Below are 25484 nucleotides of genomic sequence, written 5' to 3' on the forward strand. Positions count from 1 at the left end.
CATATCTACTGGGGCATAACAAGTGACTGGGGGCATAACAAGTGACTGGGAGCATATCTACTGGGGCATAACAAGTGACTGGGGGCATATCTACTGGGGCATAACAAGTGACTGGGGGCATATCTACTGGGGCATAACAAGTGACTGGGGGCATATTTAATGGGGCATAACAAGTGACTGGGGGCATATTTAATGGGGCATAACAACTGACTGGGGGCATATCTAATGGGCATAACAAGTGACTGGGGGCATATCTAATGGGGCATAACAAGTGACTGGGGGCATATCTAATGGGGCATAACAAGTGACTGGGAGCATATCTACTGGGGCATAACAACTGACTGGGGGCATATCTAATGGGGCATAACAAGTGACTGGGGGCATATCGACTGGTGCATAACAAGTGACTGGGGGCATATCTACTGGGGCATAACAACTGACTGGGGGCATATCTAATGGGCATAACAAGTGACTGGGGGTATATCTAATGGGGCATAACAAGTGACTGGGGGCATATCTACTGGGGCATAACAAGTGACTGGGGGCATATCTACTGGTGCATAACAAGTGACTGGGGGCATATCTACTGGGGCATAACAAGTGACTGGGGGCATATCTACTGGGGCATAACAAGTGACTGGGGGCATATCGACTGGTGCATAACAAGTGACTGGGGGCATATCTACTGGGGCATAACAACTGACTGGGGGCATATCTAATGGGCATAACAAGTGACTGGGGGTATATCTAATGGGGCATAACAACTGACTGGGGGCATATCTAATGGGGCATAACAACTGACTGGGAGCATATCTAATGGGGCATAACAACTGACTGGGGGCATATCTAATGGGGAATAACAAGTGACTGGGGGCATATCTAATGGGGCATAACAAGCGACTGAGGGCATATCTAATGGGGCATAACAAGTGACTGGGGGCATATCTAATGGGGCATAACAAGTGACTGGGAGCATATCTACTGGGGCATAACAACTGACTGGGGGCATATCTAATGGGGCATAACAAGCGACTGAGGGCATATCTAATGGGGGATAACAAGTGACTGGTAGCATATATAATCGGGCAAAACAAATGACTGGGGGTATATCTAATGGGGCATAACAACTGACTGGGGGCATATCTACTGGGGCATAACAAGTGACTGGGGGTATATCTAATGGGGCATAACAAGTGACTGGTGGCATATCTAATGGGGCATAACAAGCGACTGAGGGCATATCTAATGGGGCATAACAAGTGACTGGTAGCATATATAATGGGGCAAAACAAATGACTGGGGGTATATCTAATGGGGCATAACAACTGACTGGGGGCATATCTACTGGGGCATAACAAGTGACGGGGTATATCTAATGGGGCATAACAACTGACTGGGGGCATATCTACTGGGGCATAACAAGTGACTGGGGGTATATCTAATGGGGCATAACAACTGACTGGGGGCATATCTACTGGGGCATAACAAGTGACTGGGGGCATATCTACTGGTGCATAACAAGTGACTGGGGGCATATCTACTGGGGCATAACAACTGACTGGGGGCATATCTAATGGGGCATAACAAGTGACTGGGGGCATATCTAATGGGGCATAACAAGTGACTGGGGGCATATCTAATGGGGCATAACAAGTGACTGGTAGCATATATAATGGGGCAAAACAAATGACTGGGGGTATATCTAATGGGGCATAACAACTGACTGGGGGCATATCTACTGGGGCATAACAAGTGACGGGGTATATCTAATGGGGCATAACAACTGACTGGGGGCATATCTACTGGGGCATAACAAGTGACTGGGGGTATATCTAATGGGGCATAACAACTGACTGGGGGCACATCTAATGGGGCATGATAACTGACTGGGGGCAGAACAAGTGACTGGGGGCATAACAAGTGACTGGGGGCATATCTAATGGGGCATAACAAGCGACTGGGGGCATAACAAGTGACTGGGGGCATATCTAATGGTGCATGATAACTGACTGGGGGCATAACAAGTGACAGGGGGCATATCTACTGGGGCATAACAACTGACTGGGGGCATATCTAATGGGGAATAACAAGTGACTGGGGGCATATCTAATGGGGCATAACAACTGACTGGGGGCATATCTAATGGGGCATAACAAGTGACTGGGGGCATATCTAATGGGGCATAACAAGTGACTGGGGGCATATCTAATGGGGAATAACAAGTGACTGGGGCATATCTAATGGGGCATAACAACTGACTGGGGGCATATCTAATGGGGCATAACAAGCGACTGAGGGCATATCTAATGGGGCATAACAAGTGACTGGTAGCATATATAATTGGGCAAAACAAGTGACTGGGGGTTTATCTAATGGGGCATAACAACTGACTGGGGGCATATCTACTGGGGCATAACAAGTGACTGGGGGTATATCTAATGGGGCATAACAACTGACTGGGGGCATATCTACTGGGGCATAACAAGTGACTGGGGGTATATCTAATGGGGCATAACAACTGACTGGGAGCATATCTAATGGGGCATGATAACTGACTGGGGACATAACAAGTGACTGGGGGCATATCTAATGGTGCATAACAAGTGACTGGGGGCATATCTAATGGGGCATAACAAGCGACTGGGGGCATATCTAATGGGGCATAACAAGTGACTGAGGGCATATCTACTGGGGGCATATCTACTGGGGCATAACAACTGACTGGGGGCATATCTACTGGGGCATAACAACTGACTGGGGGCATATCTAATGGGGCATAACAAGCGACTGAGGGCATATCTAATGGGGCATAACAAGTGACTGGGAGCATATCTACTGGGGCATAACAACTGACTGGGGGCATATCTAATGGGGCATAACAACTGACTGGGGGCATATCTAATGGGGCATAACAAGTGACTGGGAGCATATCTACTGGGGCATAACAACTGACTGGGGGCATATCTAATGGGGCATAACAAGCGACTGAGGGCATATCTAATGGGGCATAACAAGTGACTGGGGGCATATCTAATGGGGCATAACAAGTGACTGGGGGTATATCTAATGGGGCATAACAACTGACTGGGGGCATATCTAATGGGGCATGACAAGTGACTGGGGGTATATCTAATGGGGTATAACAACCGACTGGGGGCATATCTAATGGGGCATAACAAGTGACTGGGGGCATATCTACTGGGGCATAACAAGTGACTGGGGGCATATCTACTGGGGCATAACAAGTGACTGGGGGGCATATCTACTACGGCATATGAACTGGGGGTGTATATTCTGGGATATAACAACTGACTGGGGATATAATTACTGGGGACATAATTACTGGGGACATAATTACTGGGGGCAGGCCAATTTTTAAATTGATAATTTTTGTATGGCCCCCAAAGGATTTTTATAAATATCCAAATGGCCCTTGGTAGAAAAAAGGTTCCCCACCCCTGCCCTATATACAGATGGAGCCACGCTCATCTAGCCTTCTCTGCTGCACCTAGGTGCACTGAGGTATATTAGCATAAGCCTTTCATCTATTGTTCTCCGCTGCAATACAATGCAGAAAGGACAATACAGCAGGGGGTAATTCAGAGTTGATCGCAGAAGCACATTTGTTAGCAGTTGGGCAAAACCATGTGCACTGCAGGGGAGGCAGATGTAACATGTGCAGAGAGAGTTAGATTTGGGTGGGGTGTGTTCAATCTGCAATCTAATTTGCAGTGTAAAAATAAAACAGTCAGTATTTACCCTGCACAGAAATAAAGTAACCCACCCAAATCACTACTGTGGGCATTATGTGTATAAGGGGCACTACTACTGTGGGCATTATGTGTAAGGGTCACTAATGTGGTCATTCTTTATAAGGGGCACTACTGTGTTGCGTAAAGAGTATTAGGGGTACCACTGTTTGGTGTAAAGTGAATAAAGGGTACTTCTGTGTGTTATAGGGCATGTACTAAAGAAAAAATGCAGTAAAACCCTATTTGCGCCGCCGCATCCCGCCACTCCGCGCCACTCACACTGACACCCCCTGGCTTACCTATGTCCAGTGGTCCCGGAACCCAAACTCCTCTTCCCCCAGCAAAAGAGCCGGAGGTCCTTCTGGCTGCAAGGAGGAGGAGACTGGGACTGACTGCTGACGTCACCTCCCGGGGCTGGGAGGTGACGAAGACCGCCGCACACCTTCAGTCAGGTGTCGCGGGAGACCTCTGTCAACGCAATTGCGATGTTAACATCACTGCGGTGGCCAGCGAGGGACGGCAATGTATTTTAATACATCCCGTCCATAATGTGAAAAAGGGTCACTACTGTGTGCAACGTGAACAGATTGTGCTAGTGTTAAGTAATTTTAAATGTGGGTACAATTGTGTGGCCACGCCCTTTCCATGGGCGGGATGTACTAATGTACATCGCCGCCCTGCGCCACGATGCTGATCGCATATGTACAAACATATGCGATCAGCATTGCGGAGGACAGCTTTTCCGATAAGAGCTGACCTCCGCGATGCGCAGCGGCAGTCTGACTTCCGGGATTCGGCCCCAGAAGTCAGTCTGCGCATGCACAGGGTGACGGGGGCGGCCGCAAGGCATGCTGGGAGGGATACGATCGGATCCCTCACACAGCGCCGCGGAGAGAAGCTCATAGGCTTCTATGGGCTATCGCCAGCTTAAGCTGGCGAACCCCGCCGCGGCGCTGACCTGTCGGCCGGGGGATGGTACATCAGGAAAATGCGGTAAACAGGGGGTTTACCGCATTTTCCGCTTAGTACATCCCGCCCCATGTGAGACCACACCCCTTGTCCCTTTGTAATGTATGAGAGGGCACAAATGTATTGTTTGCAGGTGGGCACCAAACACGCTAGCACCGTCCCTGAGCGTCGGATGTCTTTTTTGCAATTTTATTTTTCTGAAATGTAGCAGTCGCAGCTTGTTTCCAATCCAAATAGTGTCATAGACAGACTCAGTCACACACAATATACAATTGTCACACTATAATCAATTTAATCACCAGTCTCCTTGTGCGTCCTAGTTGCATTGAGACTAACTAGGGTATTCAATTATCCGCAAATTCGCGGCAATGTTTCGCCTGAAAATTTTTCGCGGCAATCGGGCGAAAATTGCCGCGAAAACGCTCCGTTTTTCAATTTTTCGCAAATTTGCGGCAATTTTTCGCCCGAAAATTTTTTGCGGCAATCGGCCGAAAATTGCCGCGAAAACGCTCCATTTTTCGACCTATTCAATTCCGACCGGGTTTCACGTGAAAATTCTTGCAGTGAAAAGTGCAGGTGAAAATGGGGAAATCAGCCTGTACCCCAAAAAATGCTAAACTAACATAGGAAAACAGAAGAGAAGTGTGTTAGAGATCACATTAGAGAGTTTTTGGAGACTTAAATTGTGTGAAATGGCGGTTATATGCATTTTTTTTTAATTGCAAAAAAATGATAGAAAGCAAGTTTTTTTGAGCAAAATAAATGCTCTCACTAAATTTGGGGTACATGAAAATGGGTATAAGTATATATTTGGGTCATTTTAGGGTACTTTAAAAAAAAGTGGAAACAGACCGATTACTCCCATCTGCAAGCCTAAAAAACACCTGTCCCACTCATAAAGCACCCCAATATACCTGTCCCATACCTTGAACCCCAATTTCCATCACTTTTTACTTTTTCACCCCAAAAATGACGTCATTATTGGCCAATTAAAAATAATTAAAAACTTCAACGTGCCTAATTAGTCATAAAGGCGGGTGTCCCAGGAGTTCTGTACCATATCCAAACATTTTTACCTTAAAATAGTGACTTTTCCCAACTTTTCACCTGCTTCAGAGAAGGTGAAGTGAAATTATTGAAAACATGATCACCGATAAATTTTCCAGGATAATTGAATAGGCTGTAATTGCTTTTCACGTGAAAAGTCCGTTATCACTGCTAATTGAATATGGCCCTAAGATGCACTTTGGCAAAAGAAAGATACCTGACATTAGCAGAGTTGCACGGGACCTGACAGCTCATGGACTACTGAGACTAGGGGGTGCATCTGTGTGTATATGTATATATATATATATATATATATATATATATATGTGGACAAGAGATGAGGTGGTAGAGAGCGACCAATGGTGCCAAATAATTGCTAAAAGCAGTGTGATGTTATATTAAAAAAATATACAAATTTATTGCAGTGGAACGCACTATACAAAACTGGTTATAAAAACATACAAGCTCATATAAAAAAGATATATATATGACCCATATAAAATATTAAAATTTAAAAAGAAAAGAAAAAAGCATGGTGACATAAAACCCCATGTGTTGCTTAAAAAACTTAGAAGTATCACTCCAGTACAGAAGGTAAAAGAATATATACTTAAAAGGTTTAAAAGGCACAAGGGGATAAAAAGGCTTTCAAAAGGTTTTAAAGAGGAATCAAAATAGCTTAACTTTGTGGTGAGGTTAGATCAAGGAGTAGCACCCAACGCGTTTCGTCCTATCTGGACTTCATCAAGGGGTGATTTGAGACTAGAGACAGACCATACTTATATACCCAAAGTAAAAGGAAGTGATGTGCACATCACTTTCTGTGATCAATTAACATAACTATTCAGATAATGTAAAAACTATGTGGTAACACACTATAAAAGATACAATTATTGATTTGAGCCTTGGAAAGGAAAAACGATTGAGAAATAATGACAGAGACAGCTAAAATTCATAAAGGACGCTCAGAGCCGCGGACTTCCGGTCCGGGCTCTGCGTGACGTCATATCCGCCCCGCATCCGGTGTCCGGCGCATCGTACTGCGCCTGTGTTGGTCTTGTGTAGCGGAAGTTGCTGAATTGTCGATTCCCTCTGGGACGGTTGCCTGGTTACCCGGCGGAAATGTTATGTTGAAAGCATCAAATTCTTGCGGCAGCCATTTTTTTGTAGTCTGAATGCACAGCGGACCTTCTTAGGTAGTATGATAAAGACTTGTGGCAGACATGCTTTGAGAGTCTGTATCAACAGGATATTGTCTGTATGTCAAATTAGATCCAAAACTTGGTCAGCTCCGGATTGGATATAAAACAGAGGAAGGATAGATTCAGTATAAATGGTCAATAATTACAAATATAAAAGACACAGTTGCTAATTGGGGATTTTAGGATATAATATTTAATGATAGCCCATAAAAGGAACAACATGATAAATTTATAAGTGGGAAAAATATATATGATCCTATGTACATATATATAAATATTACATAAAAGAGTAAAAGAGTAAAAGGGGGAGTCTGCAAATGAGGATACGACCTTTGGTGATGCACTAAAAAGAATAGAGTAATTTTCATACTGTAAAAATATCTTAATGCGTCATTCATGAATTGTTGCATATACACAGTTTTTCCATCATGCATTTACAACACCCGGTCTTCCAAGTGGGTCTCCCATCCTTGTACTAGCCGAGCCCAGCCTTGCTTAGCTTCCAAGTTCGGACGGTATTGGGCGTCTCCAGGCTGGTATGATTGTAATAGTAATATGGAAACGTGAGGAGAGACCTTTAGTGTATACAGCAGATATTCACTTTTTAGAGTATGGTTTTGTTAAAGCAAGGACCCGGACATAGAAAAATAGTGTAGAAAAGAGAGGCAACATGTATCAAAAATTAGGGTTGAAATAGGGATATTTCTGGGTTTGGGGTTTCTTGTGCAATCTTTTTTACAGCACCTGCTCTCCCCTGGAGGTCACCCATCCAGGTACTGGCCAGGCCCAACACTGCTTCGCTTCCAAGATCGGCCGGAATTGGGCATGTCCAGTGTGGTATGGCTGTAATGAGGAAGCAGAAGTTCCTTGTAAACCAAAGACAAGGAGGGGACCGGGGAGGGAATACAGGTGGGGAAGGGGGGGGAGGGGAAGAAAGTGGGACGAGAGTATATATAAAGGAGGGATGGCTTACGTTACAGGAAGGGTGCTATCTCATATCCTTCGTTGAAGCCATCCGGATGGAGAGTGTTCAATTCATAAATCCAGAACATTTCTCTCCTGGAGAGGAGATTGGAAAGGTCTCCTCCTCTTTCTCCCAACGATACCAATTTCGATACCTTTAAAAGTTAATGTCTCTGGATCCGAGTTGTGGCATTGATGGAAATGTCTCGATACTGCGTGTGTGAGGACTTTATTTTTTATATTCCTGATGTGTTCTTGGATACGAAGTTTCAGGATTCTTTTGGTTTTGCCAATATACTTCAGACCGCAAGGACATTCCAGAAGATATATTACGGATGGTGTGTTACAATTAATAAACTGTTTGATTCGGTATTCCTTCTTAGTGTTAGTGTTATTGAAGGATTTCCTGTTGTGATGAAGGTATTTGCAAATGTTGCACTTTCCACACTTAAAACTGCCCACACATTTCGGCATGGGGTTCCTAGTTTCAGGGTTTCTTAGCATGCTGGGTGCCACCAGGTCCTTCAAGCTTTGCGATTTTCGGAACACTAGTTTGGGTTCTTTAGTAAGGTAATCCTTTAAAATGGGGTCCATTAATAAGATGTGCCAGTGTTTTTTGAGTGTTTGTTTAATAAATTTCTCATGTCTGCTGTATGTCGTGATGAACTTGACATTGTCTTCCCTATTTTCCTTAGCTTTGTATTTCAGAAGTTCGCCCCTTTCCAATTCTTTGGTTCTAGCCATAGCTCCTTCCAGGAGTTGTGCAGGGTACCCCTTTTCCTTGAATCTCTCCTTATAGATTTCCAGTTGCTGATCTCTTTCTTCATTTCTCTTACAGTTACGTGCTATTCTGTTGAACTGGGAGAATGGGATGTTGTCTTTCCATTGTTGTCGGTGATTACTCTTGTAGTGCACGTAGCTATTCATATCTACCTTCTTGATGAAGTTGCTCGTGATAATATCACTACCTGAGTGTGTCAGGACCAGGTCTAGAAATTCAATTCTTTCGGTGTCCTCCATTGCTGTGAAGCTGAGATTCATATTGTTTGCCGAGATATGTGTTAAAAACTCTGGCAAAAGAATCCTGAAACTTCGTATCCAAGAACACATCAGGAATATAAAAAATAAAGTCCTCACACACGCAGTATCGAGACATTTCCATCAATGCCACAACTCGGATCCAGAGACATTAACTTTTAAAGGTATCGAATTGGTATCGTTGGGAGAAAGAGGAGGAGACCTTTCCAACCTCCTCTCCAGGAGAGAAATGTTCTGGATTTATGAATTGAACACTCTCCATCCGGATGGCTTCAACGAAGGATATGAGATAGCACCCTTCCTGTAACGTAAGCCATCCCTCCTTTATATATACTCTCGGTCCCACTTTCTTCCCCCCCCCCCCTTCCCCACCTGTATTCCCTCCCCGGTCCCCTCCTTGTCTTTGGTTTACAAGGAACTTCTGCTTCCTCATTACAGCCATACCACACTGGACATGCCCAATTCCGGCCGATCTTGGAAGCGAAGCAGTGTTGGGCCTGGCCAGTACCTGGATGGGTGACCTCCAGGGGAGAGCAGGTGCTGTAAAAAAGATTGCACAAGAAACCCCAAACCCAGAAATATCCCTATTTCAACCCTAATTTTTGATACATGTTGCCTCTCTTTTCTACACTATTTTTCTATGTCCGGGTCCTTGCTTTAACAAAACCATACTCTAAAAAGTGAATATCTGCTGTATACACTAAAGGTCTCTCCTCACGTTTCCATATTACTATTACAATCATACCAGCCTGGAGACGCCCAATACCGTCCGAACTTGGAAGCTAAGCAAGGCTGGGCTCGGCTAGTACAAGGATGGGAGACCCACTTGGAAGACCGGGTGTTGTAAATGCATGATGGAAAAACTGTGTATATGCAACAATTCATGAATGACGCATTAAGATATTTTTACAGTATGAAAATTACTCTATTCTTTTTAGTGCATCACCAAAGGTCGTATCCTCATTTGCAGACTCCCCCTTTTACTCTTTTATTCTTTTATGTAATATTTATATATATGTACATAGGATCATATATATTTTTCCCACTTATAAATTTATCATGTTGTTCCTTTTATGGGCTATCATTAAATATTATATCCTAAAATCCCCAATTAGCAACTGTGTCTTTTATATTTGTAATTATTGACCATTTATACTGAATCTATCCTTCCTCTGTTTTATATCCAATCCGGAGCTGACCAAGTTTTGGATCTAATTTGACATACAGACAATATCCTGTTGATACAGACTCTCAAAGCATGTCTGCCACAAGTCTTTATCATACTACCTAAGAAGGTCCGCTGTGCATTCAGACTACAAAAAAATGGCTGCCGCAAGAATTTGATGCTTTCAACATAACATTTCCGCCGGGTAACCAGGCAACCGTCCCAGAGGGAATCGACAATTCAGCAACATCCGCTACACAAGACCAACACAGGCCCAGTACGATGCGCCGGACACCGGATGCGGGGCGGATATGACGTCACGCAGAGCCCGGACCGGAAGTCCGCGGCTCTGAGCATCCTTTATGAATTTTAGCTGTCTCTGTCATTATTTCTCAATCGTTTTTCCTTTCCAAGGCTCAAATCAATAATTGTATCTTTTATAGTGTGTTACCACATAGTTTTTACATTATCTGAATAGTTATGTTAATTGATCACAGGAAGTGATGTGCACATCACTTCCTTTTACTTTGGGTATATAAGTATGGTCTGTCTCTAGTCTCAAATCACCCCTTGATGAAGTCCAGATAGGACGAAACGCGTTGGGTGCTACTCCTTGATCTAACCTCACCACAAAGTTAAGCTATTTTGATTCCTCTTTAAAACCTTTTGAAAGCCTTTTTATCCCCTTGTGCCTTTTAAACCTTTTAAGTATATATTCTTTTACCTTCTGTACTGGAGTGATACTTCTAAGTTTTTTAAGCAACACATGGGGTTTTATGTCACCATGCTTTTTTCTTTTCTTTTTAAATTTTAATATTTTATATGGGTCATATATATATCTTTTTTATATGAGCTTGTATGTTTTTATAACCAGTTTTGTATAGTGCGTTCCACTGCAATAAATTTGTATATTTTTTTAATATAACATCACACTGCTTTTAGCAATTATTTGGCACCATTGGTCGCTCTCTACCACCTCATCTCTTGTCCACATAACCACTTTCATAGGTAACGGTACCAATACCTATATCTATTTGAGGTGACGAGCTGACACCCTGATATACAAAAGGGAGTGCAAATACATCAAGCAGTTTTTTGCACACTACTTGTAGGGTTCCCATTCTAGTGTTAACACATAAGATACTGCATCCGTGGCGCTGATATCTTTCCAGTACACATATATATATATATATATATATATATATATGTCACCTGTAAACATTGTCGGACTGGGGCATGTGGCCCATGTTTAGGAGTGTGGCTAGTCTCTAGAGGGGGTGTGCCCAGCCACCACATTGGTTTGCCTAACCATTTTGCAAGTGTTGGTCTCCTAGATAAATATATACAGTAAATACTGCAGTGCAGCAAGATAATGTACTAGATTAGTAACAGCACAGTCTGGAACCTGATCCCTAGAGGAGGGGGCGGGCCCCAGGCAGTAGGGCCCACCGGTGGTTTCCCCTGTATCCCTGTGGGCCAGTCCAACCCTGCCTGTAAAAAAAAATGGAGGGCGCACATAGTGAGTGGTATATGAAAACAAATTATATATATATATATATATATATATATATATAAAGGAAGACTGTGCGGACCGGCACTCCCCCTCCACACTTCACTGCTTAGGTGCCATCTCAGAAGTAGGTAGGTAGATGAAACATAAAGCAAGCGGCACTCTAAGTCTGTTTGAAAGTCAAATATATTTCACACAAATAGTGATCCGACGTTTCGGGGTCCAAGCGCCCCTTTGTCAAGGTGAACAACCTTGACAAAGGGGCGCTTGGACCCCGAAACGTCGGATCACTATTTGTGTGAAATATATTTGACTTTTAAACAGACTTAGGGCCATATTCAATTAGCAGTGATAACGGACTTTTCACGTGAAAAGTCCGGTTTTCGGGTGAAAAACCGGACTTTTCACGTGAAATGCAATTACAGCCTATTCAATTATCCTGGAAAATTTATCGGTGATCATGTTTTCACTAATTTCACTTCACCTTCTCTGAAGCAGGTGAAAAGTTGGGAAAAGTCACTATTTTAAGGTAAAAATGTTTGGATATGGTACAGAACTCCTGGGACACCCCCCTTTATGACTAATTAGGCACGTTGAAGTTTTTAATTATTTTTAATTGGCCAATAATGACATGTCATTTTTGGGGTGAAAAAGTAAAAAGTGATGGAAATTGGGGTTCAAGGTATGGGACAGGTATATTGGGGTGCTTTATGAGTGGGACAGGTGTTTTTTAGGCTTGCAGATGGGAGTAATCGGTCTGTTTCCACTTTTTTTTAAAGTACCCTAAAATGACCCAAATATATACTTATACCCATTTTCATGTACCCCAAATTTAGTGAGAGCATTTATTTTGCTCAAAAAAACTTGCTTTCTATCATTTTTTTGCATTAAAAAAAAATGCATATAACCGCCATTTCACACAATTTAAGTCCCCAAAAATTCTCTAATGTGATCTCTAACACACTTCTCTTCTGTTTTCCTATGTTAGTTTAGCATTTTTTGGGGTACAGGCTGATTTCCCCATTTTCACCTGCACTTTTCACTGCAAGAATTTTCACGTGAAACCCGGTCGGAATTGAATAGGTCGAAAAATGGAGCGTTTTCGCGGCAATTTTCGGCCGATTGCCGCGAAAAATTTTCGGTGAAAAATTGCCGCGAATTTGCGAAAAATTGAAAAACGGAGCGTTTTCGCGGCAATTTTCGGCCGATTGCCGCGAAAGATTTTCGGGCGAAAAATTGCCGCGAATTTGCGGATAATTGAATACCCTAGTTAGAGTGCCGCTTGCTTTATGTTTCATCTATATATATATATATATATATATATATATATAATTCATAACCTTTTCCTCCAGGAGCAGCTGTATGAACTCTGTGAGTGTATGGCCCCTTAAGTGTTTCTTATTAAAGTGTCGTTGTAGAAAACTGCATAAGCAGGTGTGAAGGATGAAATCTTGTTTGGTGGCAGGAAGATCCTCTGTACCTGTGCATCGTTCCTAGATGTAACATCCTCTGAGAGGGAGACGGAGGACTTTTTCCAGTTCAGAATCCAGCTGTGGGCTTGTAGGAGGACAATGGTCAAACAGAGATGTTGCTGTAACGTCTCTGGTGACTGTACTAGAATCAGCAGGGAATGATACGAACCCCATGACGCCTGAGATGTGTGGCCATAACTGCCATAATCTTGTGATAATGTCGATATTATCTTAGACCGTAAAGCTATACCTCTAGATACATTTATACCGTGCAGCCGCTATGGCCGCTAGACTGAATACACGTGCTACGCACTTTGTACGCTATTTGCGTACAGAGTCCCGCACGTGGTACGTACTTGGTGTACACACGCCGCACTGAGTGTACAGAGTACACACAGCGTGCGCACACACAATTGATAACCTTTAAACCTTGTTAATGATACAATGTAATGATATGATTACACTTTAAACCCTTAGCAGCAAAGTACTGCAATGATGTTATACCTTAAACCTTATGTAGCGCTGACGGTATAAAGTACCCGCAGTGCGTACACCTTATCAATACTTATACACCTTATACAGTTAAATATACTCTTTAAAACTCTTGCAGGAAACTGAAGACACAACACCGATTTGTAGTTGAAACCACAGGGTTCTAAGGCCACAGTGGATTATTCCAAAAGGTAAAACAGTACAAATCATACACTACAGGCTAACAAGATAAATCTAAACAGAATAATGGCTACAGAGAATGTACATACGTGAGAATGTTCTCAAGCGCAACCCGGCCGGTCCTCCGCTGATCATACAGATAGCGTTCAGAGTCCTCTGACCGGCCAGGCAACAATGGGCTTTTTATACACAACTTACATACACAATACAATGGTCACTGTAATCTCATTGTCCATTGGACGCAGAGATGTGTCTCTTCATTACAGGTGAGGTCATAGGTTGATTTGAAAAGGTGGGCGATGTCTTTCCCCAACTGCTCTTGTGGGTGGTATCCTCTGGATTCCCGCCGCATACATAATATACAGTAAATACAGTTAATATCCATATTCTGCTTCTGCACATAACTATCCGCAGGAACATGCGATCTTTCTCTAACTAACACCGTAATGTTACCCTCAAAATACCCTACAGCTGGATACTAGACATCACCTTCCAACCTTTATCTGACCCTTCCTATCATGCAAAGGTGAATCTCTTAGTCCTGGAACTGTTTAAACTATTAATATTCGCTGATGTGGTGCAAGGGAGTTATATCTAAAATGTACACTATTTGGGTTAAATATGTAATGTTGTAATAACCCTCTACGCGCTCACAAACTCCGCCATAAATACCCATATCACGCGCATGATCGCCAGAGCGATCCTACGCAAATTGCGGATATGTGCACGCACGGCAGACTGAGTGCACGAGCAGCGGGCATGTGCATGGGGTTAGTACAAGGCATATGCATTACAATATTTTTCGACTTTGACAGTCCACCCTTTGGCAGTCAACAATAACTGCCACTATCTAAACATTAAACAGAAAAATATACAATACAATATCTACAGATGATTGGATAAAAATGTACAATACATTATCCATAGATGAGTGGATGGTAGGAGGAGAGGGGTAGGCGGGAAATGTATGACCTAGTGGGATAGTAAAAGCATGTATGTATGAAATCCATGTCTGAGGGGCATGTATCATCGTGCCGTATATGTTCTAGATAAGCTTCGAGGTATTGCGAAGTATACCTTAAATCCTTCTTATCCCGTATTATGGGTCTGTAAGTGGGCCAACAAACACTACCGAGCTCTTTTCGGCTTCTTGTTCCAACAAATGGGGTGCACATTTAGTTGATGATACATGGAGGGGGAACACATGTGAATGCTAATATGTGGATACCACCTGTCGACTATGTGTGTCACTACCTGAAGGTTGTAGAGATGAAGATAAGACACGTATCACAAATACATTCACATAACATTTGCGTAATCATTCTTGGGTGTTGATTGAAGTCTTCTCCGGATGGGTGTATTTTTGCTGAGGGAAAACAAAGGAAAAACGGGTGAAAGAAACGGACCGTGGAATCACGTCTTATCACAACATTGTCTCTATTGATGGGTCATAAATTAAATCAGTTGTTGTAACAATGCCCCCGCTCCTCAAACTCATCACTTTGGTACTGCGCTTGCACCGCGTTAAAATTCGAACACACCTAAATATCAAATCAATCATTATGACAACTCCCAGGATACAAAGGAGAAACTTTCCTACACTCACAATAACACTTTGAGCCCATTCTCCTAAACCTGAGAACCAATTCCGTGGGTTCAACCATGAGACCCAGCCGGTCAGTTCATTACTCACAGCAGTAAGGGTAAGGTTGTGTCTCCTCCGGAACTCCCACTTCAACTGCAAGATATCGTCCATCTTTTGATCTATGACCTTGGTTGGGTCATCAGTGCTGTTTGTGATATATGTACAGCACTTCACACCATACTGAGTTGCCAAGGTGACACAGTACCCGCCTGTCACCGCTGTGATATAATTTAGAACCATCCTGTGCTGGATCAGTTCCGTTTTGTAAGCTTGCAACTCCCTCCCTGTATACCTGAAGGTGTCATCATACATCTCGGTGATATTATCTATTAGGTTCGCTAGCGCATGGATATACCTATAATTTATAATTCCTCTGGCAGTACAGGTGATATCTAATGCGAGAAGGAATTGAATCCCGGTGGATTCGTGGATCAAATCAGAGGCTGCGTGCTCTGTCCTATCTATAAGGTGTGTCACAACCCTGACTGTAGGTTTCATATTTGGTGACTTACCCCTGCCATCTGTCCCGGATCCTGTGTCTTTTTACTCACTGAGTTAAACAGCTTGTCAGCACTATGAGTTTTCCTGAGTTCTCTGCCTGAAAGGTAATAGTTAATTAGCTCCACCTGTGGTGATCTCCTGTGTGAGGCTGAATTCAGTAATCTGAAGTTTAGGCCTAAAAGCCAGCATCCTATGTTTTGCAGAAGTTCAGGCTTCAGTGTTCTCTCGGCCTGCTAGGCCTCATTCTACATCACAGCCTAGTCTAGAGTACTCACATGACAGTGACTGTTCACCTGACCCAGAGTTGTCCAATCCTCTGCCAGCCTGAGACTCTCTGCATCACCTAATCCTGCTCACCAATCACCAAGGACCAGGAAGTATAAGTCGGAAACTGAGTTGGAAACTGGGCCAGTTCCTCGTGTCACACACAGCTCTGTGTGAGCCTTAAAGCTGAGCTCCCTAAAGGTAACCTTTGTACTTTAGTTCCTGTGGAAACTCTGTTCCCTTGTTACCCCGTTTGGTTTGCTTTTGTGTTGCCACTGATATTCACTATTTCCACAAGTCTCAATGTAAAGGCACAGCTGCAGTGGTTCATCTTTTTTTTTTTTTTGAAATTCTTTATTTTGCGTGGTCAGGTACATAAAGAAGGCATTCTAGGAATACAAGGGACAGATGGCCAACATAGCCAGTGTCCAAAATAGACCACAGTTTTTCAGTGAGTAACAGGGTTAATTGGTGTGGGAAAAACAATCAAGTTCAAACATGGGAATCAGGGGGGGGGGGGGAGGAGAGGAGAAACAGGGGGGGGGGGGGGAATAACCACATTTGTAACCATACATAGTATAAGTCTTGAGAACAGGACGATCATAATAGGGGGGGGGGAGAAAACGGAGAAGAGACACAGACAGAAAGGGTAATAGGAGGAGGAGATAATTGAGAAAGATAGGAGATGAGATAAGGAGGAATGTCAAAGGGAGAAGGAAGTGGATGCCCATGGATCTACGGGAGGGGCGGGGGCAGGTGGAGGGAGCCGGCTAACCACGTTCAGCGGCGAGCCAGGGAGCCCAGACCTGCTCGAAGACGTGGCCCCGGTCGTGGAGGTAATAGGTTATCTTTTCCATTGAGGCGATGTGCCAGATTTTAGCTTTGAGGGATAGTAGGGAGGGTGGTAAGGGGTTCTTCCAGTTGAGGGCGATCAGTGATTTAGCTGCGGCCAGAATGTGTGAGGTCAGCTTTTGGGAGAATTTATTGAGTAGTGGGGGGGGATAACACAGTAAGGAGACCCAAGGGTCCTTCATTACAGGGGATTCTAGAAGTGAGTTGAGGAGGGAGTGGACCAGATCCCAGAAGGGGACGATAACCGGGCAGGCCCACCATATGTGGAGCATAGTACCTCTATCCCCACAGTTCCTCCAGCAGGCTGGAGAGGAGGACGGGAAAAATTTGTTAAGACGGTCGGGGGTATAGTACCAGCGGTAATAAACTTTGTAGGCCGTTTCCTTAAAGGCGGTGGCAATAGAGCTTTTAGCAATCCCCAGTCTCATGTCCTCCCAATCCTGAGTTTCAGGTGGAGGCCCGAGGTCCCGTTCCCATGCAAGTTCATGGGGCCGGGATAGGGGCAGGGAAAAATCCAGTAGGAGAGAGTAAAGTTGGGAGATTATGCCTTTGGAGGAGTGGGAGTTGACACATAGGGATTCAAAGGGAGTAAGGGCACGGAGTAAGGCGGTGGAGGGGAGGGAGGTTAAAAAGTGGCGTATTTGTAAGAATTGAAAGGGATTGAGTGGTTGTGAGGGGGTTTTCTGCTGGAGGTCCGGGAGGGACAGCCATTGGCCTCGATCGGCAAAGTCAATTGGGAATTTAAGGCCCAGAGTTATCCACGTCCGGGATCTCGTAGCTGAGAGTCCGGAGGGAAACATGGGGTTCTGCCAGATGGGGGTTAAGGGTGAGGGTGTAGTAGTGAGACCCCACTTCAGAGAGAGGGTGTCCCAGGTTTTGAGGTTGAATTTGATGGTGGGAAGAAGTTTAGAGGTTGGGGGTCGAGAGGCGGAGGGGAGTCCCCATAGGGGGGTCAGATCTGGGATGCCAATGAAGGCTGCTTCGATGTCCAGCCAGGAAACCGATCCTGGAGGAGCGTAGGAAGTGACAATGTGGGATAAGTGGGAGGCGATGTAGTATAATTTGATATCAGGAAGTCCTCTGCCTCCCATGGAGGTTGCTCTTTTCAGGGTGTTGGCAGCAATGCGGGGAGGTCTGTGGTTCCAAATAAAGCGTATAAGGGCTCGTTGGATATTGCGGAGAAAGGGGGCCGGGACCGCCACAGGGAGAGTCTGGAAAAGGTAGAGCCATTTGGGGATTATGGTCATTTTAACTGCTATGATCCTGCCCAGCCACGAGATGAAGAGACTGTTCCAAGAGGTCAGGTCGGCTAGTGTGTTGGTAAGAAGGGGTGGGAAGTTTTCCCGGAAGAGGGAGTCGTAACGCGGGGTTAGGTATATCCCTAGGTATTTTATCTTTGTGGGGTGCCATTTAAATTTAAAATTGTCGCGAAGGGACTCAGCCTGGTGTTGGGGGATATGTAGCATCATGGCCTCAGATTTGGAGTAGTTGATCTTGTAGCCTGAGATAAGGCTATAGGCTTGTAGAACCGAGAATAGGTTTGGGAGTGAAATAAGGGGCTGGGTCAGGGAGAGTAGGATGTCATCTGCGAAGAGGGAGATTTTGGGATCTGTGGGGCCTACCTTTATTCCGTGTATATCCGGATGTGTTCTAATTTGAGAGGCAAGGGGTTCTATAATAAGGGCAAATATTAGGGGGGAGAGGGGGCAGCCCTGCCGTGTGCCATTGGAAATGCTAAGTGGGGCGGATGGGGTACCATTGATAAGGACGGTGGCAGAGGGGGTGGAGTATAATGCTAGGATGCTAGTGAGGAAGCCACCGGACAAGCCATAGGCCTCCAAGGTGGGTCTCAAGAAGTCCCAGGAGATCCGGTCAAATGCTTTTTCGGCATCTAAGGAAAGCATGATAGTGGGGCATCTCCTGGAATTAGAGATATGTATAAGGTCAATGGCACGTCTGGTGTTGTCTCTTGCCTGGCGGCTCGGGATAAAGCCTACTTGGTCGTAGTGAACAAGGGAGGGGAGGTATGGGTTAAGACGGTTGGCTAGGATCTTAGCGAAGATTTTCAGGTCTAGGTTCAGGAGAGATATGGGGCGATAGCTTGCGCAATTAAGGGGGTCCTTGCCTTCTTTGGGGATCACCACAATTCTAGCCTCTAGCATCTCAGGGGGAAAAGGGTCGCCTTGGACAATCCCGTTGAAGAGAGAGTGTAGGTGGGGGGAGAGAAGGGCAGAGAATTTCTTGTAGTAGAGAGCGGTGAACCCATCTGGGCCCGGAGATTTGCCGGTTTTTTGCATGAGTATAGTCTGGGTGATTTCTTCCACCGTAATCTCACCGTTGAGAAGGTCCAAGGCGTCCGGGGGTAGTCTGGGTAGTTTAGAAGCAGAGAGAAAGTGGGAGATAAGGTCGGATCGAGGTTGGGGGGAAGAGCCCGGTGGAGGGGGCGGAAGGTTGTATAGGTCGGTGTAGTAGGATTGGAAGGCAGCTCTAATGGCTGTGGGATCCTGAATAAGTTGGTTGAGAGAGTTTCTGATAGTGACAATGTTGGTTTTGGCTCTTGTGGAGCGAAGTCGAGCCGCCAGGATCTTGTCCGCCTTGTCACCCTTCTCATAAAAGGACTGGCGAAGCCACTTAAGACGCTTGGCCACCCGAGTAGTAAGAAGAAGATCGAGTTCCGCTTTAATGGTGCGAAGCTCGGACAAGACCGCCTGGTCGGAAGACGCCTTGTGTTGGGTCTCAAGTGCATGGAGTTTAATGGAGAGCCTGTTGTATTGGGAAAGGGATTGCTTTTTAGCTTTTGAGGCTAGGCTGATGAGGTGTCCTCGAAGGACAGCCTTGTGCGCCAACCAGAGGGTGGGTCTAGAAATATTGGGGGAGTCATTTAGGGTGAAATAATCAGAGATTTTGTCTTGGAGATGGGACTTTGTCTCAGGGTTGTGTAAGAGGGAGTCGTTGAGGCGCCATGTCATAGGGCGAGGACGGGAAGCCAAACCTGCCAGGTCGCAGGAGATGGGGGCGTGGTCGGACCAGATTAGTGGGTGGATATGGGCATCGCGGAGGCTCAAAGCAAGATCATGACTGAGCAGGACCATATCAATGCGGGAGTAGGAGTTATGAGGGGCAGAATAGAAGGTGTAGTCGCGGGCAGAGGGGTCTTTTATCCTCCAGGAGTCGTAGAGGAGTTGGGATCGCATAAGTCGGAGGAGGGATCTAGAGCGAAGGGAGTCTGATGGGGAAGGAGTAGGGAAAGAGGTAGAGCGATCTAACTGTGGATTGAGAACGGAGTTGAAGTCACCTGCAAGTATAAGGTCGCCCTGTCGGACTCGGGTGAGGAGATTATCTAGCCTTGTAAAAAACCGTTCCTGTCGCTGATTAGGGGCGTAAACGTTAACCAGGGTGCATATATTATTGTTGAGTTTACCCACTAGGACAAGGAATCGGCCGTCTTTGTCAGCATGAGAGTCCAGGAGTTCAAAAGACAGGTGGCGGGCGATTAAGATCGCTACTCCACGTTTTTTGGCTAGGTGATCGCAGGCATGAAAGGAAACGGGGAATGGTTTACATTGCAGGGTAGGGTGAGATTCGTGCACGAAGTGAGTTTCCTGTAGGAAAATCAAATCACCTCTATGGTGTTTAAGGGAAGCAAAGAGCTTGCCTCTCTTTTGAGGGCTGTTCAAGCCCTTCACATTATGAGAGAGTACCCGGAGACCCATGGGCAGGCAGCAGTGAGGTAGGCAGATTTGAAAGGGCGGGAGTGGTTGGAGGTGGAGAAGGGGGAGACAGATCGAAGACACATGAGATGAGAGAGAGTGTGGTCAGAAGAGGGGTGGAAGGGAAAGAGGACCGGAGGGGGTGGGGGGGTGGTTGGTCGTCTGGCGGAGGAGGCCAGGACCGGTAAAGCTGACAAAGGGAAGGAGTACTAGGCGTTGGGGGAGCACCTAGGTCAGCGGTAGGGCCCGGGGCCCTGTGGGGGCGCGGCATGGGGCCCCGATCGCGGGTCACGAGCCGCTCGGGGAAAGACAGGAGGCAAGCCTCCCCTGGGGGTACCTGAGGGAGAGAGCTGGAGAGAAGACAGGAAGAGAAGATAGCCGGAGCGCCCGCCCCAAGGGGCGGAGAATAGGAGGAGGGGGAGGAGGGGAAAGAGTGGGTCAAGAAACATATCGGGAGAGTAACTTTTGAGTATGTAAGCAGTTAGACATTTAAACTTCTAAACAGTGTAACATTTCAATAGAGGATAACAACAATGCTATTGTGAAGCAACCAAGGGGTCAGGAGGTAAGGTCACAAAGAACCTAAGGTAATGTAGCACTTCAGGTGGGGGGGTACGACCAGAAGTGATCGTCCCAATTCAATGTGGGGTGCTGTAGCGTAGAGAGGTGAGAGTTCTCAGGGCACTGGAGGTGGAGCCTGGGGGGCCCCGGAGGACGGCACCGTGAACCACTCAGAACGAGGAGACCGAAGCGAATCTCGTTGTGTCCGTGGTGGGAGGCGTGGAGAGTGGACATCTTGGTCAGGAGCGGGGATGCCCAGTTTGGAGAGGAGGGTTTGGGCCTCAGGTTGGTCTCTAGCTGTGAGGAGCTTCCCTTGGTGCCACACTAGGATCCGGAAAGGGAAACCCCAACGGTAGTTCACGTTGTGACGGGAGAGCAGGGAAGTGATGGGTTTGAAGTCCCTGCGTTTAGCTAAGGTTAGGGGGGATAAATCCTGAAAAATCTGGAGTGGGGTGTTTTGGAAAGTCACAGATCCCAGCCGTCGGGCCTCCCTCATAACGGCCTCCTTTGCAGTGAAGTAGTGCATTCGGAGAATGACATCTCTGGGCTGAGAAGAGTCCTGGGAGCGAGGCCGCAAGGCCCGGTGGGCTCGGTCCAGGAGGAGATGTTCCTCAGGGGTGTCGGGCGACAGGTGTGCGAAAAGGCGTTTAAGGTAGAGTTCAAGATGAGACGCCTCGACCTCCTCAGGGATACCCCGAATCCTCATATTATTTCTCCTTGCTCTATTGTCTTGGTCCTCGTTCTCCTCCCGGAGGTGGGCAACATCCTGACGGAGTTGATGCAACTCGGTCTCTGCTGTTTGCTGGAACGTTACCACCTCTTCGACTCTTCTTTCGAGTTGGTCAGTTCTGGAGCCGATATCGGCTATATCGGATTTCAGGGAGTGTAGAGCTTGGACTGAGGACTTAATGTCCCGCATCTCCTTAAGGAGGGAGAGGAAGTCCTTACGGGTGAGGGGCGTGAGATCGTCATCCTCGGCCTCCGATTCGGAGGGGCCCTGAGAGGGGCCGGGATTGTCGGGCCTGTTCGTGGCTGGGGTGCCTTTTTTGGTCAGAAATGGTGTGAGGTCGGACCCCTGGGATTTTTTGTTACCCCTGGTCATCTTGGGGGCGTAGGGGGGTAGGTGGAAAGCAGGGTGAGGAATGGGGGTGGCGCTCCCGCTGTGAGGCTCAGGGCCAGGGAAGGTGACTCGGGGGCTTTAAGGAGACATTACGGTGTGGACATCAGCCGAGCCCGGCAGATGGAGCCCGCCCAGGGAGGCCCACGAGAGCAGAGGGAGGGCACCCCGGCCCGGACTGGAGAGTGTGAATCCGAAGTCGCAGGAGAGGGGGTCCCGGAGAGTATCTCCACCGCTCGGGGACCACAGGGACGTGCTCCGGGCACGGACCAGCCGGCGATCGGGGCAGCCCCGCGGCGGGGACCCGGCGGGGGAGAGGACCGCGGGCTGATGTGAAGGCGGCTCCCAGGTGGGTTCCAGTGGAGGCCTCGGTGGAGTTTAGGTGGGTGGAGGCAGAAGGGACCGCGGTCCCAGAGACTCACCAGGCGGCCGCCGCTGGAGCGGGTTGCAGAGAGCCGGAGGTTGAGGGTGGTCCGAGCCGGCACCTCCCGAGAGAGCGTGTAGGGGCTTCCAGGTGGGTGGCAGGAATGGAGGAGCTCCCCTCGGTCTCAGGAGGGGCACAGAGCCAGTTGTTTGATTGAGGTCGCAGGAGAGGGGGGATGGAGCTGCGTCCAACCCCTCAAGCGTGGCAGGGCCACCAGTGTGAGGGGGTCCCAAAGGGGTAGTAGATGGAATGGAGGGGTATAAAAGTGGTCTGGGGAGGAAAACAGATGGATATTTTCCTCAGGGAGTAGAGAGCTCCCTGTTTGTGCAGCCACTCTGTCCTGGATTAATTTTCTTATATCTACAGTCCCCCTCCACCTCACCTCCCCACCCCACCACGGGAGGTGGTATTTCCAGGGGGAGAGAGGCGCAGGAGAGAAGACAGTACTTCAGCCGGAGGGTGCTGCGGTCTGACGGGGATCCGTGTCAGCGCAGCACCGGAAGTGCGCACCCGCGGCTCTCTCTGTCCCCGAGCGCCGGGTCCCGATTCCCGCTTCACGGGGCCTCAGGCGCGATGCAGGGGCGGTCATACAGTCTCTCCAGCCGGGTGCAGAGTCGCCCGCGGGGGCTCTGTGATCTCGGGTCGTTCCGGCGTCAACGCGTCCCCTGGAGCTTCCCGGCGGGCAGGAGCAGAAATCGATGCCGCGGCTCCGGCACCCGGTGTAGGCCACAACCCGCAGGGACCATATAAACGATCCCCCGGCTCCGCGACCAGACACACAGGTACCTGGGGTTAGTAGGCGGTTTGTGAGGACGACATGGGGGATATATTTCGGCTGGAATTTGTGTTGATATGGAGATTAAGCAGGAGTACCGAATTCCTGCTCGCAGTGGTTCATCTTAAAGGCACAGTACTGTATTCCATAGTCTCAACTGAAAACCACAGCTGCCGTGTTTCATTTTTACTGCTGTTGTAGTTGTGATCTCCAGAGCTCCCGTATCCCTGTGGCTTCCATGCCTCCAAGAACCTCCGTGCCTCAGCACCTCCGCGCCTCAGCACTTCCGTGCCTCCAAGCACCTCAGTGTCTCCAGGCACTTCTGCACCTACAAGCACCTCCGTGCCTCCAAGCACCTCAGTGCCTCCAAACACCTCAGTGCCTCCAGGCACTTCTGCACCTCAGTGCCTCCAAGCACCTCAGTGCCTCCAAACACCCAGTGCTCACAAGCGTAGTTGGTGTCTCCAGCATCCGGTACTCCTTAATTAATTCCTCAGCACCTTTTCAAGTTCTGTCTTTCAGGAGACCTCCAGCATCCATACGTGCCTCCTGTCTGCCGACCAAATCCTGCATGAGGAAAACCTAGATTCGGCCATCTCTGCTGCGGTTCCTCTTCCCGGTCACCGGAAGAAACCCAGAGCCCACAACACTCCCAAACCAGGTCAGTGAAAGTATTCACATAGTCCCCCAGTCGCCCGCACAGACTTCACTAACACCGGGTTCACAAAAACCACAGTCATGACAGTAGGAACTGGCCCCATGGACCCGGCCGAAAGTGTTTGTCTGACGCAGGACCTCCTAAGCAATATTGCAGGACGCTTGGAGGGTTTGGAGTCGACTCAGCATCAATTGGCACAGTGTCTGCAGCGGAATTCGTTCTCCAGAGATTCTCAGACCTTCTGCACTAAGACTCCTGACCAACTGCAGGTTTTCTACCAGATGTTATTACAGTTACAAGAACTTTTGTCTAGTATTCTTTCTGTGATGCCTGATCTCTTCAGGAATACTACCAACGTTGTTGAGCCTGTTTGGTCCCATCCAGTTAATAAAGTCTCTTTCTCTGTGCAAGGAAAAGTTGTTCATCAGAGCTATCCACGGCCCAAGCTCTCTGAAGCTGAACGTCAGTGGCGTAGGGAGCTACACCTCTGTCTTTACTGTGGAAATTCCGGTCATTTTGTTAAAGACTGCATTCTTCGCAAGCCAGGGAATGGTGACAAATCTCAGTATCATGGTGCTCATGTCTACAAGTCGTTCACAGTAGCCGATCCTGCTACTGCTGACGGGGGTATCAAGAAGGCTACTCTGAAAGAGACTCAAATTTATGACTGGGGTCCGGTGATTAAAAGACCTTATCCCAAGTTGGGTGTCCAGAGAAGAATGTTCAAGCCATTTAGAGTCACAGAAGAGTCCGTGTCTACAGCCCAAGGAGGGGCGTCCGTGTCTACAGCCCAAGGAGGGGCGTCCGTGTCTACAGCCCAAGGAGGGGCATCCGTGTCTACAGCCCAAGGAGTGGCATCCGTGTCTACAGCCCCAGTGAGGGGTTCAGAGTGTCCAGCCCCAGGAGGGGGTTCTTCAGAGTGTCCAGCCCCAGGAGGGGGTTCTTCAGAGTGTCCAGCCCCAGGAGGGGGTTCTTCAGAGTGTGCAGCCCCAGGAGGGGGTTCTTCAGAGTGTCCAGCCCCAGGAGGGGGTTCTTCAGAGTGTCCAGCCCCAGGAGGGGGTTCTTCAGAGTGTCCAGCCCCAGGAGGGGGTTCTTCAGAGTGTCCAGCTCCAGAAGGGGGGTTCTTCAGAGGATCCAGCGCCAGAGAGTCTTCAGAGCGCTGCCCAGCCAGAGAGTCTTTAGAGCGC

General features: G+C 47.2%; 4 pseudogenes; 2 read left to right on the plus strand and 2 right to left on the minus strand.

The window, feature by feature from the left end:
• Window positions 1–7401: 7401 nt before the first annotated feature.
• Window positions 7402–7520, minus strand: LOC134964294 (5S ribosomal RNA; annotated as a pseudogene).
• A 182-nt stretch (window positions 7521–7702) lies between these two features.
• LOC134962703 (5S ribosomal RNA) lies at window positions 7703–7821 on the minus strand (annotated as a pseudogene).
• A 1580-nt stretch (window positions 7822–9401) lies between these two features.
• Window positions 9402–9520, plus strand: LOC134962705 (5S ribosomal RNA; annotated as a pseudogene).
• Window positions 9521–9702: 182 nt separating this feature from the next.
• LOC134964295 (5S ribosomal RNA) lies at window positions 9703–9821 on the plus strand (annotated as a pseudogene).
• Window positions 9822–25484: the final 15663 nt, after the last annotated feature.

Source organism: Pseudophryne corroboree, chromosome 9 (assembly GCF_028390025.1).
Source record: "Pseudophryne corroboree isolate aPseCor3 chromosome 9, aPseCor3.hap2, whole genome shotgun sequence".
Lineage (NCBI taxonomy): Eukaryota > Metazoa > Chordata > Amphibia > Anura > Myobatrachidae > Pseudophryne > Pseudophryne corroboree.